Here is a 20,147-nt window from a genome sequence, read left to right as displayed (position 1 = left end):
TGGAGTGTGGTGAAAGTAATCAGGTTATCTTGCATTCTAGCTTGTAGTGCATATCTCTGTCTGTCTGTTTGTCTTCCTTGTCTTTTGTTATCTCTGGGGCTACGTTTGGTCACTTTGAGGCAGGCAACCGTGAGAGTTAATTATAACTATTTACTATATTTGATGAACATCAATGGGCACCTTTGCACAGGGGTCCAGACAATATACAGGTGGCACTCCTCACTGGCTCATTGGTAACTTTACAATAACACAATTAATATTGATCACAAAGGAGTGCAGTGGGACCACTATGTTGTCAGGCCCATAAGCCATGCAAAATTTACATGGCTTATGGGTCATGTAGGAACCCTTTAGTATGCCAGAAGTTTTTGCTTAGTGCCCCCTGGAGGCCAACGCTGGCTCTCAGAGTAGACACTGGCTATAAATCGCAATATGTGGGGTGCTCCAATATGGACATGACTTCCACTGTGTGGTTTACAGACAGACATTACAGAATAGAGGGTTTCAAATATACCTGCTTGAATTCTGACTGAGTCATTTGAGGATCTCTGTCCAGTGGCTGTACAAAAAAGATTTAGCTGGGGATAGAGAAGCATCAGTATCAGATGACTCATTCTCAGCTGGCAAAGGAGAAATGGGTAGTGGGTTGACTTACTTGGTGCTGTTTTCCACCACAGACTGATTCATTTGGCTGTAATCCACAGCTCTAGGGCAGCTGTCTTATCTTCATGGATTGATGAGTTCTACTTGCATCTAATCACATTTTCAAAGAACTACTGTCTGAGAGTGAATAAAGAGTTCAGGATAAATGCAAACACAAAAACACAATGTTAATGCAGAGCTTAGTGACAATTACACAATACAAATAAGATCAAGAGAAAACATACTGTATGAAACCTGAAATGCTGTGTTTTGAGCATCAAATTAATATAAAGCATGAGAAAACCTTTTGTCTTCTCATGTGAAAGGAACACCAGACATTGTTTTCTAATGATGTGACATCAGAGTCATGTATGATGCATATTGATTAAGCAGATAGACTGTATGACTACTATCATGTCTAATCATGAATTCCCACAAAATGACAATGGTTGGATCCTCCACTGGGAGATGAAAGATACTGGTTAATGAGTTGTTCTTCTTTTATTCCTTTTTGTTTTTGCCATAATTTTGAAATGCTCTCACAGATATGAAAAAATGAAAGCTTGACTGTGTAACCAGTGGAAAAAAGGGTTTCTCTTTCTTTCTTTCTTTCTTTCTTTCTTTCTTTCTTTCTTTCTCTTAGACATTGATAAATAGATCAGGTAGCTAAAATGGTTAACACAGGATTATACCCGGCAACAGAAAACAGAGGAAGCACAGGTGGGCATTTTCTCTCTGCAGTTAGTTCTTGAACTAAACAAAAGGTCACACTGAGTTGGCAAGAAACGTTTAAGATTAGCAAAATGTTCTGACAAAAAATAAAAAGTGGAAACATTGTTTACTTATCACCCCGTGCTTATATTAGTGAGTATGTTAAACAGAAGCAATCCAGCCTTCAAAACAGTGCCATGAGGGGAGGGGTAAGGTTAAGTTGTCTATTGCCACTTTAATAATGTTAACATTTGATTTTGAAATGTCTCATTTGTCTGTGCATTTGTCCCCAGATTTTTGGTAGTGTAAACACTTTACGTGTCAAATACAAGGAAAATATACCCCAAGTACAAAACGCAGTTTTTAAATGAGGATTTCATTTCTTAAAGACAAAAAAAACTATCCAAATCTACCTGTCCCTGTGAAAAAGAGTCATTGCTTCCTGAGCCTAATAACTGGTTGTGCCACCCTTGGGACCTTGTTCTCCAATGAGTCAGAGTATGAACGTCTGTGAAAGTTAGACTGTTTAATTCATCCACATTGGAGGGTATTCAAGCATGAACAGAATGTTTAAGGTCATATGTGAATATGTCGCATGTGAATGAGATTTAAGTCCGGCAACTCCGAAACCTTCATTTTCTTTTTCTTTTGCCATTCAGAGATGGTGTTGGTGGTGTGTTTAAGATCATAGTTGCATTCTGCATAATCTAAGTGTGCTTGACCCTCGTGGCACAATCTGATGGCTGGACATTCTCCTTCAGGATTTTCTGGTAGAGAGCAGAATTCACGTTTCCAATACTTACAGCAAGTCATCCTGAAGCCAAATGCTTTTTCCACACAGGACCAAGCAGATTTGTATGTTATTCTTTTCTCATAATACATGAAATCATCATTCAAAAACTGCATTTTGTATATGTTTGATGGTCTGAAATATGAAGTGTGAAAAATATGTAAAAAAGTAAGAAATCAGGAATGGGGCAAATATTTTTTGCTGCACTGTATATGTATGTTAATTATGAAAATACTTTTCTTTGCAAGCCATTGCCAAATAAATGCAGTGTTGGATGAATCACAGAATAACAAGCCGTTTGACCTTTAGCAGAGATGATACACTTTAATTAAATTGTAATAGTACAGTAATATATAGTAATAGTACAGAAACAGGTGTGTTTTAGCCGCCCACTTATGATCCACTGTCCAGTGTCCCGAGATATATTTTAAAAACCAACTGAAAAGATGGTATGTGGCTAATGCAGGTTGTTGTCAGACTTTCACATAGTGTGAATCAGTTATAAAGCATATTTTAAACATTAGCTACCTGAATGATTTGAAAGGCACTAGCTTCTTATCTTATAATCGCTTTCAGAATACTAATAACTAACCAACTCTCAACTTCCAGGTATATCAAATTCCTATGTTTATACAATTTTTGTGGATAAAACAGGGCAAAATACACTTTCTTTTTTGCTTCTGAAAAGCTGCCAGAATGCTGTGGCTCAGAAGACACTTTTGTGTAATTTTCACACTCTGACTTTGAAGTCAGGGCTCTTACTAGAGTGCCTAATACGTGGCCATGAACAATATAACTTCTGGAGAGCATAATTCCTCCTCTGGTAATGCAGGTAGTTGCTAATGTAGGTTTTTGTCTCTCAGCACCTCACTTTTTTTTTCTTCTTTTTTTTCAAATTTAGTGAACGTCAAAAGCCAAGGCTTATTTTTGAAGTCTTAGGGAAAGTGGTCCAAGGCACTGCTCAGTTTGTTCAGTATATACCACCTTGCTTTCAGGTGTTCTGTTCAGCAGACATTTCTTTAAGCCTGGCAGGCCTAAAGGGGCTCTGTTGCAACCATACTGAAAAAAAAACATCGAAAATTAAATCTTCTAATGAGAACTGTTCACAATTATCCGTCCTGATTTGGAATTCATGATATCGTAATTAAACGTATTGTTGATTAGGTGGTACAGGTGGAACATTCCTGCATACAGTACTTGTTGGTTGCTGGTGACTCTAGACAGCAGTTTAGCTTTATATTGTATGAATGGGTGCACTTTAAGCGATTCGTCAAACCAATAAAGGTCAACGTTATTAACACAGTGGGACTAAATGGGTCACAGTGGTCCCTGAGACAATTATGAAAGTTGACCTATGTAAGCCACTTGTCTAAGACTCTTGTGTGGCCTGGCTTTGTTATACCACACAGTGTCTTCAGCTCTGACGTGGTGATTCATTCAAAGTCTGGTGTTTTACAGCTGGGATTAACAGTATTCTGTTCTGTCTTTTGTCAGACTGATGTCAAATTTATATTCTTTGTTTATATTTCTTTTGCATTTCATATAAAATGAAGACAAATTTGTTTGAACCTCAGTTGCTTTGTGGTCATATCTGGCTTAGCATGGCTTCCCAGACTCTTTTTTTTTTTGACAATAATGAGTCAGTTATTGCTATTGCGTTACATAAAGGTAGGGGATTTTCAAATATTTTATTTCTTAAGTTAAATTGTTAGATTTGCTTAAGCTAGCTTTTGAATTCTCTGGCTTGACAGCTTTTTAGAAGGGATTGAGGATTGCAGGGATTGCAGTATATCTCGTAAAGCAAAATGATTTCTTCATTAGGCATCTCATTTGTTACTTTTTATGCAAAGTGCTCACAGGCTCCTGTAGTCGCAGTAGAAATGATGATCTGCATTAGACAGCAACCGGTGTCTAGAACTTACATTTACTCACATCCCGACCTTAGTCAAGCCTGGAAAAGGATATTGTAGCAGGTTCTCCTTAGTGACAACAGACGGGAGACATTTTTTGCCACACACTGAGCATTATTACACTATTTACAGGTTAAATTGGCTCTGACACTATCAGAGATATATGCTATGAGAGATGGAGAAAGATGTAGAAAGACAGGACAGGAGAAGAACATGAGAGATTATTTTCAAAAGTAAGTACTGTTAGGCGAGATAAATTTAACAAACCTGAAATTTAACACTTGTATCTAATACCTTATTTCATATTTGAATGTTTTATCAGTTATTGGATCTATACACAGCATGTTTCTGAATTATGCTTCTATGAAAAACCTTGCAAATTAAGCTAAATATAGCAATACTGTGTTACTTAAAGGTAGCTTGTGAAATACCAGGTAGTTTAGTGCATTAGTTTGCAGTAATGTGATGATTTTTATAGTGAGTCAGTATGCTGGACTGGTACACATCAACGGTAGAAGACATCAAATAATGTTATATATAAATATTATCAATTATTATATTTAAGGGGGTGATTTTGATTAGATTCATTCAAATTCTGCTTGTAAATGAGCTATGTAGCTAGTGAAGCATCTTCCGAGTGGCAGTACACGACAGCTTCTTGCAGCTTGTACACAAAGAAAAATCTTTTCTCCACACTGCACTGATACACCAAATCAGGTTCCCCCACCTGCTTCTGGCAAATTGCTAATTTATTCTTACAGACAAATGCTGGTGTTACTTTTTTTTAAATTCAATAAATCTTCATAAAATGGCCAATCAGTTTACTTCTCAGTACTTTTCTCTCCTGTCTCAGTGTACTTAATTCACAGTCATGTAGCTCCTAGTGCAGGCATTAATCTTTTAATAGTAGGTTATACACATAATTTCATTTTCTTTAAAATCTTCCCTGATATTTTATAACTGTGTATGACTCAGTTATATATACTTAAAAAAAAAGACTTTTATGTCAATACTTGTTTTTGTAATAGGTAATAATAATAATAATGGATTGCATTTATATAGCGCTTTTCGGGGCCCTCAAAGCGCTTTACAATTCCACTAGTCATTCACTCTCACATTCACACACTGGTGAAGGCAAGCTACAGTTGTAGCCACAGCTGCCCTGGGGCAGACTGACAGAAGCGAGGCTGCCATATCGCGCCATCGGCCCCTCTGGCCATCACCAGTAGGCGGTAGGTGAAGTGTCTTGGTGAAGGAAAACAACGACCGAGACTGTCCGAGCCAGGGCTCGAACCGGCAACCTTCCGGTTACAAGACGAACTGCCAACTCTTTGAGTCACGATCGAGCAACACGATCGAGTGACAGCAGTTTCTGAAGTGTGTTGCTAAAAAGTGAGTGAGTGAGTGAGGTAGCTGCTAACAAATAGACCATCATCTGTTCTGAATGCAGCATTCTGAAATTGCATGTAGAGGGCAAAGATGTTTCAGCTTGCTTTAATACTTTGAATGTGCTTTTATGCAATTTGTTATAGCCTGTATTTGTATTTCTCCTGACAACAAATGTTGTAATGTAATACAACATTTCAAAAGAAGGAATCTCCTCAAGTCCCCTTGATGGTACTGAAATGTGCTTGAACAACCTCTTATTCCATGATCAATATCACAGGCTGTGAGGGATTCTAAGGATGAATTAATAATACAGTTTCTTTGTAAAATAATACATGGACCTACACAAGGAAAAAAAAAAAGTAATGGTCACATATGGATGAAAAACGTGCCACACTGGAGAGCCACTGAATCACTTCACCTCATTACAATCATGCATAATGTGTAAAAGATTGGGTTAGAAAACATTTCTTCCCTCTGTGTGGTCATGTGTTCGTGCTTGTTTTCGATGTTGTTTTTCTCTGACCTGAAACATGCTCTCAGGAGGTGCAGCAGCCATATATTCACCGATGCCCGGAGGCCTTGAACCTAATTGGTCTCAGAGCCCATGTCACTTCACAAATTTTACCGTAATTTCCACTGGTTAACTAATCCCTCGGAGGGCTTTTGGGTGTGGAGGAACATTCTCTCCACATTTTGTCATGTTTAGTATTTACCTTTGTTTTTCTTAGACACCTTTTGACCTCTAATTTCCCAGCAGCATATACTGATCAATATGTAAGAAAAATGATGATAACCTCAGTCTGACCTCGCTCTTTGAATCCAACCAGAAGGAAATGACTGTCTGTAGGGGAAAGTGTACATTTACTGTATTTTTACACCAATTTATTATAGCAGTAGTTTTCTTTTACAGTAACTAGAGTGCCTCTGCCTCCAGAAGACATTGAAGTCATATTTTGTATGTATATACTGGACAGTGAAATAACCTTTGACTATGTAGTTCATGATGGTTTCATTGAAGGCCATTAACCAGATCATTATAAAGTTTGGCATTGTAGTGTTTTGTTTCTCATATTACACAACATTCATGGTTTGTGTTGGACTGCTGATTCTATTTAGTTGTAAATTTTACGAGAAAAGAGAATATTTACATAAAAAGTTTGCATACAAGTGCAGTTAAACCAAGAGACTGTGGTGGTGCATCTAGGAAAAGTATCGCTATCCAAAAACATATGGACAGGTGCCAGCTAGATTTACCAGCATTAACACTGCTTTTTGTTGTGCATGCTATTTACGCTCTAACAACATTTTGTCAAAATATTACAGTACTTGGCCTAAAATTAACATTTTACCATGTACTGTTTTTTTAGTATTTCCCTTATAATGTCAATGTAATTGTTTATTAAAGTAAAATTATTACCGTACTGTAGGTCTGTCTCTATAAAATACAATTCTTTGAAACAAATGTGCTCACCAGTGTACCATGAATTCAGCTGCTTGTCTTTCCTGGACTTTGACAAGATAAAAAAAAAACCCAAAAACCTCTGTTGGATTTCCTCTGCTCCTTGCACCACTTGGTTGTAGAAATCCAGCTTCTGTATGTTTAACATTTCAAGACCACAAAGGTGAAGAATGGTTGGTGGAAGTCATAAATTCTCGTGAGTCTGCCTGCGTGAAACTTTCCCTAATCCAGGTGGTCACTAAAACATTTTTATGCCCTTACAGTGTGTTGACTGTTTTCTAAATGAGACAATGGGACATCAAGCAAAATGATTTTCAGAAGAGTTAAGTTTTTAGGTCTGACTCAACAGAAGCCAATTTTACAGTAACCTGCGTTTAATATTATGTTTTTCTTTTCCTGAAAGGTATCAGCGTATATGGGATTTACAAATACTGAAAGAAATTTCTTGTTACCTTGTAGTTTTATGGTATGTAAGATCGATGTTATGTGTAATTTAATCTTGATTGGAAGACATTTAAGGAATATTTCCCATACCACAATTGTTGGCATTAGTTTTAAGCTGTTTTAAGCATCTCTCTCTCTCGTTTTTTGCATGTGTTGAGAATACCTAGAATACTATTTATGCCTGAACATAATTCACAATTTCACCTATGTTCTTGAAGTCAAGGAAAGATAGCATCTTCACATAATGCAACGTTAAATGGCCTGTAAAACAGCAGCTCAGAAACCTGACAGTAACAATATGTAGCTGAAATTAGAAAAGCCTTGTCAAGACTTGTCAGGTTGGGCATCTATTCTAACAGAGATTGCAGAGGCAATGATCGCGCGTTGATGATGCACAGCTGTGAGCCATTATCATTCCCCCCAATACATAGACACACACACACACACACACACACACACACACACACACACACACACACACATAAACACACTATCCAATGAGAGAGAAAGAGACTGAGCGACAGATAGAGAGGCATCCCAGGCTTCTGTAGAGTGAAGACATTTAGGATTCATTTCATCATAAGATCACAAGCCATCATATGAACACAGCTCTATAGAAAGGTAGAAGGGGGGTAACATCTGAGCGAGCTGCAGACTGGCAGTGAGGAAAAACCTCAGAATGCAGAGGGGGAAAAAAAGAGGAAAAACTAAGAGGTGAGAAGAAGAGAGAGAGGTTAAAAGCACCCACGGCCGGACAGTGGGGAAGTGGTCAGTGTAATGTTACCGACCTTTTCATTAGAAGATTAAAGACTTTTGTGCACCTAAGTCTTTAGTGAGGTTTATAATAGACTCGACCCTAACAATGACACCCAGAGGTACAAATTGTTAAGATGGAGATATTTGACTCATATTAGGCAGAATTATATATGGTATTTAACTTTTATGTAATGCAGTTAAAGAATAAAGCAGTTTAAATTTAATACTATGCACCTCAGTCATATATGGCTTTTAAAAGTTGGAAGGCGATGAGGTGGTTATTCAATAAATCACAAATAGCAGTAGTCACTTATTCCTGCAAGTACTTTCCTAAAAGTGTTGAAATCTGATTCTTATGAGAAAAGTTGACAGAACATTGACATTTTGTGATTGTGAGAAGGTCTTTTTTTATTGTAATTTAAACCCTTAAGTCCTACTTGTCATAGGTGATGACACTAATTGTAGCATTTGGAGATCAAACCTGACTTAAAAATAATGAAAAACATGAGTAGTTTTTGATGCATGTCATTTGGAAGATTACTTTTCCTTCTCTCGTTCAGCCCCATTGTATTCATTTGAACTTCGCCAACTTAAAGCTATTGGATGCCGCCCGGAACGTCTGTTCAGGAAAACAGGACTTACTATTCATAAGGACATGTATCTCAGTCATATGCAGCACTATAAAGAAGCTATTTATCATACTAAACAATTGCCCTCTACTTGTGATATGGTCAATTGTTCTACCTGCATTTTTTTCTCCTACACAACTGTCATCCAAATTTGGATTACCTACAATTATTCAGCTATCTTCCATAATTACTAAGTTAAAGTCATCATTGTGTAAACTTGATCCACTGCCAACTAATTTTGTTAAACTTCACTCCCCTCTCTTGGCTCATTGGTTGTTAATATCATACACTCCTGTCTTATATCTGGTTCTGTTCCATCTTCTCTTAAAACTGCAATAATAACTCCAATATTGAAAAAGAATGGTTCAGACTCTTCCAATCTAAATAACTTCAGGCCAATTTAAAATTTGCCTTTCCAAGCCAAAATTCTGGAAAAGATAGTGGCTGCACAGGTTCATAGACACCTCACTGGAAATAACATTTACGACCAGTTTCAGTCTGGCTTCCATTCATTTCATACTACAGAAACAGCTCTCGTAGAAATCACAAATGATCTTCTGCTTGCAGCTGACTCTGGACTCATCACCTATCTATCACTGATACTATCTCCCACCGCATCCTTCTTCATAGATTAGCATCTATTGGCGTCAATGGTTTGGCACTCGCCTTACTTTGCATCTCTCTGGCCATTTGTTTAGTTACTCACTCACAGATCACGATCTACTCCAGTTAATTCCGGTGTACCCCAAGGCTCTGTCCTGGGTCCTTTACTTTTTATCATCTATCTCCTACCCCTAGGTAACATTTTCAGAAAACATAACATCCAGTTTCAGTGCTATACAGACACCCAGATCTACTTATCTTCCAAACTCACAGCTACTCTCCCACCCACACTCATTTCTGACTGTTTAAGTGAAATCAAGGTCTGGTTTACTCACTTTCTTAAATGCCAATAAATCGCAATTAATGGCAATAAAACAAAAATTATTTTAATAGGCACCAAATCAAAACTGACTAAAGTTCCAACTAGACGTTTTTCACTATCCATTGATAACTCTGTTGTCATGCCCTCCCCTCAGGTTAAGAGTCTTGGTGTCATCCTCAATAGCACATATAAATAATATCACTCAGTCTTCCTATTTTCATCTTTGTAATATGAACTGCCTTTGTCCTTCACTCGCTCCAAACAGTACCGCCATACTTGTCAATGCTCTTGTCACATCCTGTTTAGATTACTGTCATTCTCTTCTCTATGGTCTACCTCATAAATCCCTTCATAAATTGCAATTAGTTCAAAATATAGCTGCACGTATTATATCCAGAACTAGATCCACTGAACATATAACACCTGTTCTTAAAAAGCCCACTTGCTTCCAATTCACCTCCATGTCAATTTCAAAATCCTGCTTCTTACTTTTAAAGTGCTTCATAATCTTGCTCCTGCATATTTATCTGATCTTCTCCATACATACTCACCTCCTCGTACACTTCGCTCTTCTTCAGCTTCCCTTCTGTCTGTTCCACCTGCTCGCCAGACTACCACAGGACTCATTATTATTATTATTATTAATAATAATATTATTATTATCATTATTATCATTATTACTATCATTATTATTATTACTTGTGTGAACATGCTTGTGAACATAAAAAACAGACGCCTTTGGGTTACAGTTAGGGTTTGACCTATTACGACTTACATCTCATTGTAAGTTAACACTTACAATCTGAACTATCACTCTGAACTACCCTACTTAGTCATCCTCAAATCAGGACCATCAACAGCTGTCAGTCATGCTGGCAAATCTCTCAGTCCTTTCTGGATGGATACAAAGGTTCTCTCACTCACACTAATATCTTGTACTCTTAATTAGACAACATCTCTGTTTCCTTTCCAAAAACTCCCCAGTGCATGGTTCTCAAACTTTTTTCTAACATGCCCTATTTCAGAAAAAAGTTTATAAACAGAAAAAAGAAGATCCAAGTTGAATTAAATAAAGGTCAGTACAACAGCACCAGAACACTCTTTTATTTTCCGTAAAAGGAGAAAAAAATATTCTGCTTATTTATTTAACCTGGTTATCGATGCACCCCTGTGGTGCTTATACTTACACTTACCCACTAGGATTTTCTGTTTTCAACTGGTGTATGAATCATCTTGTGTAAGGTGTTTTCTATTCTGTACTGCATAGTTCACTTTCAAGAAGCACTCAGATAGTGCAAACCTTCGCTAAGGCAGCTCGCTCTCTGTGCAGTATTTACTTTTAAGGGAATAGTATTGTAATTTGTATATATTCATTTGTTCTTTCTTCTTTTCAAATTAATTTTAAGATGTTTGTAGTACAGTAAAAGTAACATGTTTTAGGGTAAACTTGAAAGAAATGCAGATGTGAAATGAAAATGTTAGATCAGAGATCAAATGTGTTTTGGATTCAAACTACAATTTGATATTTAGAATCCCCACATCCGTATCATTTCCAAACTGTTGCCAATACACACAAAGGCAGTAGAATTTTTAAGGATAGTTTTAAAGACTGAATACTTTTAATGGAAGCATGACCTTTTTTAACTTTGAAAGTAGGTTCAAAGTTCAGAGGTTCAAAGTAATGTGTAAGAATCTCAAAATATCATTCCCTATATGTCTATATGTTGTCAATACAAACAATGGCAGTAAGTAACATCATTTTAAATAACTCTATACAGCATTATTATAAGTCTGGCCTTCATATCCGTTGACCTCGAAGGATATCAGAGGTCATACAAGCTTCATACAAAGCATATACGAAGTTTAAAATCTTTATATCTTACATTCTGTGTGTTCACATTACACACCACACTTATGAGAATCATTTCAAGTTCTGAGCCTTTTTTTTTTTTGTCAATTTTTGATAAATAAAGTTGACCTTGAAGATCTTGGTGCATGTAAGCCAAATTTTAATGTTTTGTTAACATGGCTCTACTGTACACCTTTGCATCATTCATTTAAAACCTTTTGAGCTTTTATGTTTACAAACAGACACGATGAAATGCACCAGTTGTGTTACAGTCCAGCTCTGATGCACCACCAAATTTCATAAGTGACACAAAAAATGTGTTAAGAACAAAGCAGATGAAGAGGGCAGGAATGCATTCAGATTTTACACATATTATGTAAAACTCTACTTTTATTAATAATAATAATAGTAATAATAATAATAATAATAATAATAAAGACCCAAATCCATAAAGGGAGGAGTCTACTGCAATTGATAGGACAGGAATTGCACAGCCTGCAAGTGTAAGGTGACCTTGGGTTTCTGAAAGGCGCCCTCAAATAAAATGTGTTATTATTATTATTATTTCTTGTGTTGCCATGATCAAAGCCTTTGTGCCAGCCTTTTCTAGGCACTAGTGGACACACCTGCAGTAGTAGTGGCCACGTTACTGTCTTCGAAACACTAGATTATTGGTTCAAGCCCTTGTAAGGACACATGTCCAGTAAGGGTTCCCAGCCAATGCTACCCAAGTCTATGTCAGAACAGGTAACACATAGCAAACACCATACAGGCTCAGATGTCGCTGAGCTTAATAATTAGATCACATCAGATGTTGGTGAAGCAGGATTTATTAATGCATGTGTGTGTGCATACATATTTATATGTTAAAACATATTTATAATTCATATTACAACATATTATTATTTATTTAATAATTCTGTCAAGGATAGACACAAGGGAAGGAAGCTTGTTATTGATTATTACATACAGGAAAAAAAAACCCCAAAACAAACGAAAAACCAGTTGACTCTGTTTTGCAACTGAAGCTTTTAGCACAATTCACAATGCTGCTCACAGACAGGGTCTTACACAGGGGTGGCTCCGCTCAGCTTTGAAAGGTCTTCATGCTTTTAGCCTTCACTTGAATTTGGCAGCCAATTCCAGCCCTTTTGATACAAATTCACCCTGGCCAAGTTCACACATAAAAAGATCTTGAGCACATACTTTCGGATTAACTTTTCATAAGGTTACCAACTGGAGAAAAGAATGCTACTCAAGTGTTGCCAAGAAATTTTTATTCTTTCATCTACCCTAATAAATTTTAAACATATTTAGTGGCTCAAATAAAGGTTGCAAACACAAGCTCTACTACTTCAGGTCTTTTTTTTATTACATCCCATGTTTTGACTTCTAGCACTGTTAGTGGCATACCGCAGAACATGGTGGAGTATTTAGCAGCCAGAGATCTGGAGATAAACAGAAAAAGAAAGGAGGATAAATGCTCCTATTACTTTGGATATTGGATGAACTATTGGACTTCCTTTGACACATACAGTGGGGCAAAAAAGTATTTAGTCAGCCACCGATTGTGCAAGTTCCCCCACTTAAAATGATGGCAGAGGTCAGTAATTTGCACCAGAGGTACACTTCAACTGTGAGAGACAGAATGTGAAAAAAAATCCATGAATCCACATGGTAGGATTTGTAAAGAATTTATTCGTAAATTAGGGTGGAAAATAAGTATTTGGTCACCTCAAACAAGGAAAATCTCTGGCTCTCACAGACCTGTAACGTCTTCTGTAAGACGCTTTTCTGTCCCCCACTCGTTACCTGTATGAATGGCACCTGTTTGAACTCATCATCTGTATAAAAGACACCTGTCCACAGCCTCAAACAGTCAGACTCCAAACTCCGCCATGGCCAAGACCAAAGAGCTTTCGAAGGACACCAGGAAAAGTATTGTAGACCTGCACCAGACTGGGAAGAGTGAATCTACAATAGGCAAGCAGCTTGGTGTGAAAAAATCAACTGTGGGAGCAATCATCAGAAAATGGAAGACATACAAGACCACTGATAATCTCCCTCGATCTGGGGCTCCACGCAAGATCTCATCCCGTGGGGTCAAAATGATCATGAGAACGGTGAGCAAAGATCCCAGAACCACACGGGGGGACCTGGTGAATGACCTGCAGAGAGCTGGGACCAAAGTAACAAAGGTCACCATCAGTAACACACTACAACGGCAGGGAATCAAATCCCGCAGTGCCAGACGTGTTCCGCTGCTGAAGCCAGTGCATGTCCAGGCCCGTCTGAAGTTTGCCAGAGAGCACATGGATGATACAGCAGAGGATTGGGAGAATGTCATGTGGTCAGATGAAACCAAAGTAGAACTTTTTGGTATAAACTCAACTCGTCGTGTTTGGAGGAAGAAGAATACTGAGTTGCATCCCAAGAACACCATACCTACTGTGAAGCATGGGGGTGGAAACATCATGCTATGGGGCTGTTTTTCTGCCAAGGGGACAGGACGACTGATCCGTGTTAAGGACAGAATGAATGGGGCCATGTATCGTGAGATTTTGAGCCAAAACCTCCTTCCATCAGTGAGAACTTTGAAGATGAAACGAGGCTGGGTCTTCCAACATGACAATGATCCAAAACACACCGCCCGGGCAACAAAGGAGTGGCTCCGTAAGAAGCATTTGAAAGTCCTGGAGTGGCCTAGCCAGTCTCCAGACCTCAACCCCATAGAAAATCTGTGGCGGGAGTTGAAAGTCCGTGTTGCTCGGCGACAGCCCCAAAACATCACTGCTCTCGAGAAGATCTGCATGGAGGAATGGGCCAAAATACCAGCTACTGTGTGTGCAAACCTGGTAAAGACCTATAGTAAACGTTTGACCTCTGTTATTGCCAACAAAGGTTATGTTACAAAGTATTGAGTTGTATTTTTGTTATTGACCAAATACTTATTTTCCACCCTATTTACGAATAAATTCTTTACAAATCCTACCATGTGGATTCATGGATTTTTTTTTCACATTCTGTCTCTCACAGTTGAAGTGTACCTCTGGTGCAAATTACTGACCTCTGTCATCATTTTAAGTGGGGGAACTTGCACAATCGGTGGCTGACTAAATACTTTTTTGCCCCACTGTATCAAAAAGAAAGGCAAGTATTTAATAACAAATGTGGGGGTAATATGTCAACGCTGTTTACATCCCAGTTTTGCTGATCCCAAATGGCCAAGACAGCCATTAATTCAAGTTTCAAAATAAAACAACAGGGGGTAGGAATGCATTTTAACAAGAGTGAAGTTTGGCACCAAGCAGTGATCCTCATGAACCCGTGAATCTTGACAATCACAATAAATTTTTGCATCTGAAGACAAAAGAGGATCTAAAGACATGATAAAAATCCCTTATTTAGAGCCTTCCTTGGACTTGACAGGGAGACATAAATGCAACACTACAGATTTCAGCCGTATCTCTGCTGACCTGCTGAGACACGGAAAGACAATTATAGGGGAGGAAGATGACAAGCTTGTCAGCATGACGGCTCACTATGAATTCCATTTGTCCTCCAAGCCTATTCACCGTGAGTCACACCTGATTGAACCTCCACAGGGGAATGAAGAGCAGCCTTTATAGCAGACTTACTCTGCCTGTTTGCTTTAGATCTACATGTTGTGATACATATTTGTATGCAGCGGGGATACTATAAATATAGGGTTTCATTATGCACATACAAGCACTTACAGCCTTCGGAATTGACTTAAATAACTCACCGTGAAATGCAAACACTAAAATGAACAGAAATGCCACCGGAAACTGAAAAAGAAAGAAGAAAGAAAAGCAACATAAATAGCAATGGGGAAGTTTGTTAAGAATGCTTAAGGATTACAGCGCCTATGTGCAATTAGCACAGATGAGTCACAGAATTTGCAAAGATGCCAGTAGTTATATTACTACAAAGCACATAAAATAAAATAAACAAACCAAAAAAACATGTAAGAAAAATAAAACAAAGAAAACAACAGTCGGGTTCCAGAGGCATTGATTAAAATCGCTGTCGTCATTAAAATTTAATTAAATGAATTAAATTATTCTAGCATAAAATGTAGATACATGACTATGAATAGAAGGTCGCTGTTTCTTGAAGGCGCAAATTAAATTATTTACAAGGAAATTAATATGCCTACAAGGTTTGAGGGGTGGTATGGTAAGCAGATGGTGAGCGATGCACCTTAGATGTAAGGGATTAAAACATCAAGATCTGTTAACCTGCAAACCATAGGTCTGAGTTTAAGCTTAGGCACGAGGACAACCTGATTAGCTTTCCAAATATGCACCGTGCTTGTGCCCTCCCTCAAAGCATGTGCTTTAAAGTGTCTAAAAGGTCATAATTTCAAATATATTTTTAGAGAAAAAAATGATTTGACTGTTAGCAGTTTCCTTAAGATTGAATTGACCCTCTCCATAACTTAGTGTTCAATGACTCATATTTCACAGAGGGCATAAAATTGCGATAAAAGAGCTCCTTAGAGTTTTCAAATAACCAGCTTTAAGACAGTGACTGTGATTGAAATCACACATGAAGATGTGAGAACGAGGCCAAAGGAAGATCTGTGCATACGACTCTAGGATGTGTGCTGCTTAAAACCTTTAATATCTGCAAATGCATGTCTTTTATTGGCTGTATTCTGTGCTTTGAGACTCGCTAATGAATACATTGTAGATGTTTACAAGAGAACTGCACACAGTCCCACAAAGCCTGTATCCTTCAACGCTCCCCAAGGTTGCCACTGGACCAGCTGTTCATATAAACTTAACAGGTGTTTCTCTTTCCTGAGATCCTCACTAACTTCATACTATTTTTTCCTCATTTTCTTCTTCACCAAATATCAAGGTGCATTTCCCATATCACTTATTGCCCTCATTTAAGCAGTCCATTATGTCACCCAGTATAAGATGCTTACTCTGTCTGTCTAGCTATGTATATTATACCGATTTGTCTGCAGATACAGATTTTGTTCCAATATACCTCATATGTGTTTGACAAGAAAAACAGGAAACGAGCAGGCACGCACATTATGACAGTTCATTACATGAACCCTCAGGCATTTTAGCAACATGCTGGAATGCACAATATGCTGCCCACAATCCAAAAACTGTTCATTTCACCACACGTCCTTTTATTTATGTCTTTTTAAATAAATGGACTTATAGCCAGTGTACTTTTAAAGCACAGTTTGATTTCATTCCTCACTCACCACTTAAAAAGTGAAGGTTTTCACATTGAATTCTAGGTTCAGTAATCTACAATGTCTACATGTTTGAAACTGCTGCCATTATCAGAACTGTCTTAAAAGTGTAACTTGAACCATGGCTGTAACCAGCTGTGCAGTCACACAGGTGTGGGCCATGGTCATTTTTGTGTAGGCTTTTACTTTGAAAAGACATGGGGATTCAATTATGTTATGATCGTTATGATTTGGTTGTATTGTCTAGTTTTGGCATGAGGAACGAATGAGAGTAGGACCAGAGTCACTGGGCGTGTAACTTTTTCCTTTGTGCTATTTTAACGTCAAGTGAAGGGAAAATCTTTTGATTTATTAATTTTTTGTTGTTCATACAATGCTTATCTTCCATACATACACAGTTTCTTCAACCAAAGACATAAAGCAATACAAAATAAAGTCAATTTTGTACACAACACAAAATTTGTTGTGTTGACTGTAACGGAGTTATAGGACTTTGTCTCTATAAAAGTGTAGACTTTGGTGCGGGTCGCCCGAGCACAGGTGCTACACCTTAAACATGACACAATAAGAGAAAAAAGTTCTGAACTTTACTCATTTGGTTATAACCCTGATTGGAACACAAATGATCACACAAAATGCAAGCCTCATGAAATATTGTGAAAAAATACATGTGCAATATGCCAAAACAGAGTAAGAAGGACATGGTTGAAATAAACTGGCCACATTTGGTAAACAAAAAGAAAATCAGATGTGATTGCATGTTGTAAATCAACCTGGCTTAGCCAGAGCCAAAATATAATGACTTCCATCTAACCATGGCACCTTTACTTTTATATTGTTTCAGCCTTAGACTACTTTCTATTTCAATTAATTTAATCTTCATATACATAAATATTGTTGACATGGAAAAAAGGGCCTATCTATTCTATCTCAGCATCAAGCAATATTTTCATTTCCTTGTGTATGTTTGTATTTTGCCTCCCTCATTCCTTCTGTCTAAAATAATTACATCCAGCCATCTGCTACAAATTGCTTCCCAAAACAATGGTTAAGTTTTTTTGTTTTGTTTTGTTTTGCTTTGCTTTTTTTTGGCACGAGCTCATGATATGTGCAGTATTTATTTAAGAACGCAATGTAAACATTATCTCTCATTTCCAAGTTTCATCATTTTGTATTGACATTTCTGGATGGATGGTTGGATTTCTGTGCTCTTTTGCGTTTTAACATGGCAAAAGTGGGGGTTTAATGAGACAATTGCAAAATATCACAGCATCATCATATATTTGCACCCCACTGCACACAAAACCACAAAGTTTTTCTACCATAAAAATGCAATCAATCGAAGCTCCAACCCTGTGCCTTCTATGTATTGTTATTGTACATCACTGATTGAGTCCGAGTTTTGCATACCCTTGAGAGAACAGAAGCTGTTAACTGCTGTTTTAGTGGCTCTATCAGTGGGCTGTAACGAGGACATAAACATTGTATAATAAGATATTCTGTTTTGGTGTGTTCTTTTTTTTTTTAAATGCTCAGCCATTTCCTGTGCCCTCAAATCTTTAAATTATGCATGGAAGTGCAATCGCTATTATGTGTTTCTGATTAGTATTTTTTTTAAGTAAATGGTCGTTTTGTGAGCGTGTATCCTCCCTGAGGAAAAAAAAAGAAGTCTAGATGAGTTTTAAGAGAAGCCGAACAAACCGTTTTGCTGTGTAGAAACCTCAGTGTGACTCTTTGTCAGAGGGAGAAAAAAGAAGTTGAAAGGGATGGGGAGGGAGGAAGAGCAGAGAATTACTGAGGATTCTCACAAATTGTTTGGCCGGACCGACTTGTCAGAGAGCTGGGTGAAGGGGGCTTCAGATGAAAGTATTAAGATCAGCCCTGAGTTTTGCAATTGTGTTTTCGCCACATTCAGCAGCTTCCGCCGCATGAGACTTTAAGCTTCAGTGGAAAAAAAGAGAAAGAAATAAGGAGTTTCATGACCACTTGATAGTCTGTATGTAAAACAATTTCCCCCCAATAAATGGCTTTACTATTACATTAGCGCCACAGACGTTTCCACTATTTGCAGCTTTCGAGTGACTACTCCCTAGTAACATAAATACCGGCCAGAATGTGCACATATGCATATTTGCGTTCTGCTTGATTTGGGGGAGCTATTGGAAACAGTAGAAGCATCTGTTAGACCCTGTAATCCATCCAGATTTTAGCCCTGTGAGCATCTGCTGCAGCACACTCCAAGAGAGAATCTGTGCTAGAGAAGAAGAGAGAAGAGGAGCCGTATGAAAGCAAGAGAAATAAAGACACTGAAAGTAAACACGAAAGTTGGGAATGAGGAAATGTATCATTTGTATCTGTAATAGTACTTTAAGTATGATAATATTTAACCATATAGTTGAGATTTATGCGCAACACAATGGCAAATGCGTTCCTAGCAAATCTGGTATAACTAAAAGTTTTGGCACTCAGAGTAATACTCATTGCTGTGAGATGGCAGAGGCACACTTCTGTCTTCGACCACTGCGATGCGAGCCTGTGCCACGCCAGCTGTCGTGGTCATTACAAGGTGGCAGCAGTGCCAACCTCTTGGTCGGCCAGCAGCTGCCTTAGCAATGTGGACCTCTCAGATTAAGGCTGGACCCAATCTGCACTGATCTGTTCGAGGAAACAGATGACGATGAAGGGACAAACAGCTAGAAACAGAGACAGCGCAACTAATCCGGAGAGCAATCAGACCACGCGCACACACACAAACACAAAAAAAAACCTCATCACACAAAATTACTGCAAATGCCGCAGATGCCTTTAATGTGGAGATGAAGCAATGAGCAATGTGTTCTCGGTTAATTTAGAGTCTTTTAGGGTGATTCTGGGGCTTGATAGCAATTGTTACGCCTGTCGAAGATGCGTCTAAGGTACGGGAGGTATTCATTTACGCACCAGAAATCGTTTTTGTACCATAGTTAAATTTATGCCTGATGAAGGGAATGTGTCTGTTTGAGATAGCACTTGCTTACTATCCCTTCTGGGGTGCTGATGAAAACATTTTTTTTTCCAATGCTTCTAACCGAGAGAGAGAATATAAACAAACAGCTGTGCAGCACCAGTGACACCTCTGTTTTTACTGAAAAAACACTCTTAAATATCAGCTTGCTCTCACCTCTTCCAAAAGTAGAACGTCTATTTATTTTTTGTTTTGGTAGAGAACAGTATTATATCAATTTTTCTAGTAGTCTTTTCAGAAAGAATCCTCTACAAAGATGACTTTGGGAACCACTACAGAGAAAAAACGTGTTTTGTGTGTGGAGATATTTTAGCATACTTTACGATTGTCTTGATTTTGTTTTTGTCATTGAGAATGAATCCTTTATCTTTTTTTCTCTCAACAGGTGTTGATTTTA

The sequence above is a fragment of the Haplochromis burtoni genome, unplaced genomic scaffold (genome assembly GCF_018398535.1).
Source record: "Haplochromis burtoni strain Fernald_Lab_line unplaced genomic scaffold, NCSU_Asbu1 Contig_23, whole genome shotgun sequence".
Taxonomy (NCBI): Eukaryota; Metazoa; Chordata; class Actinopteri; order Cichliformes; family Cichlidae; genus Haplochromis; species Haplochromis burtoni.
The sequence above is the reverse complement of the archived record's forward strand: the minus strand, read 5'-3'. Positions refer to the sequence as shown.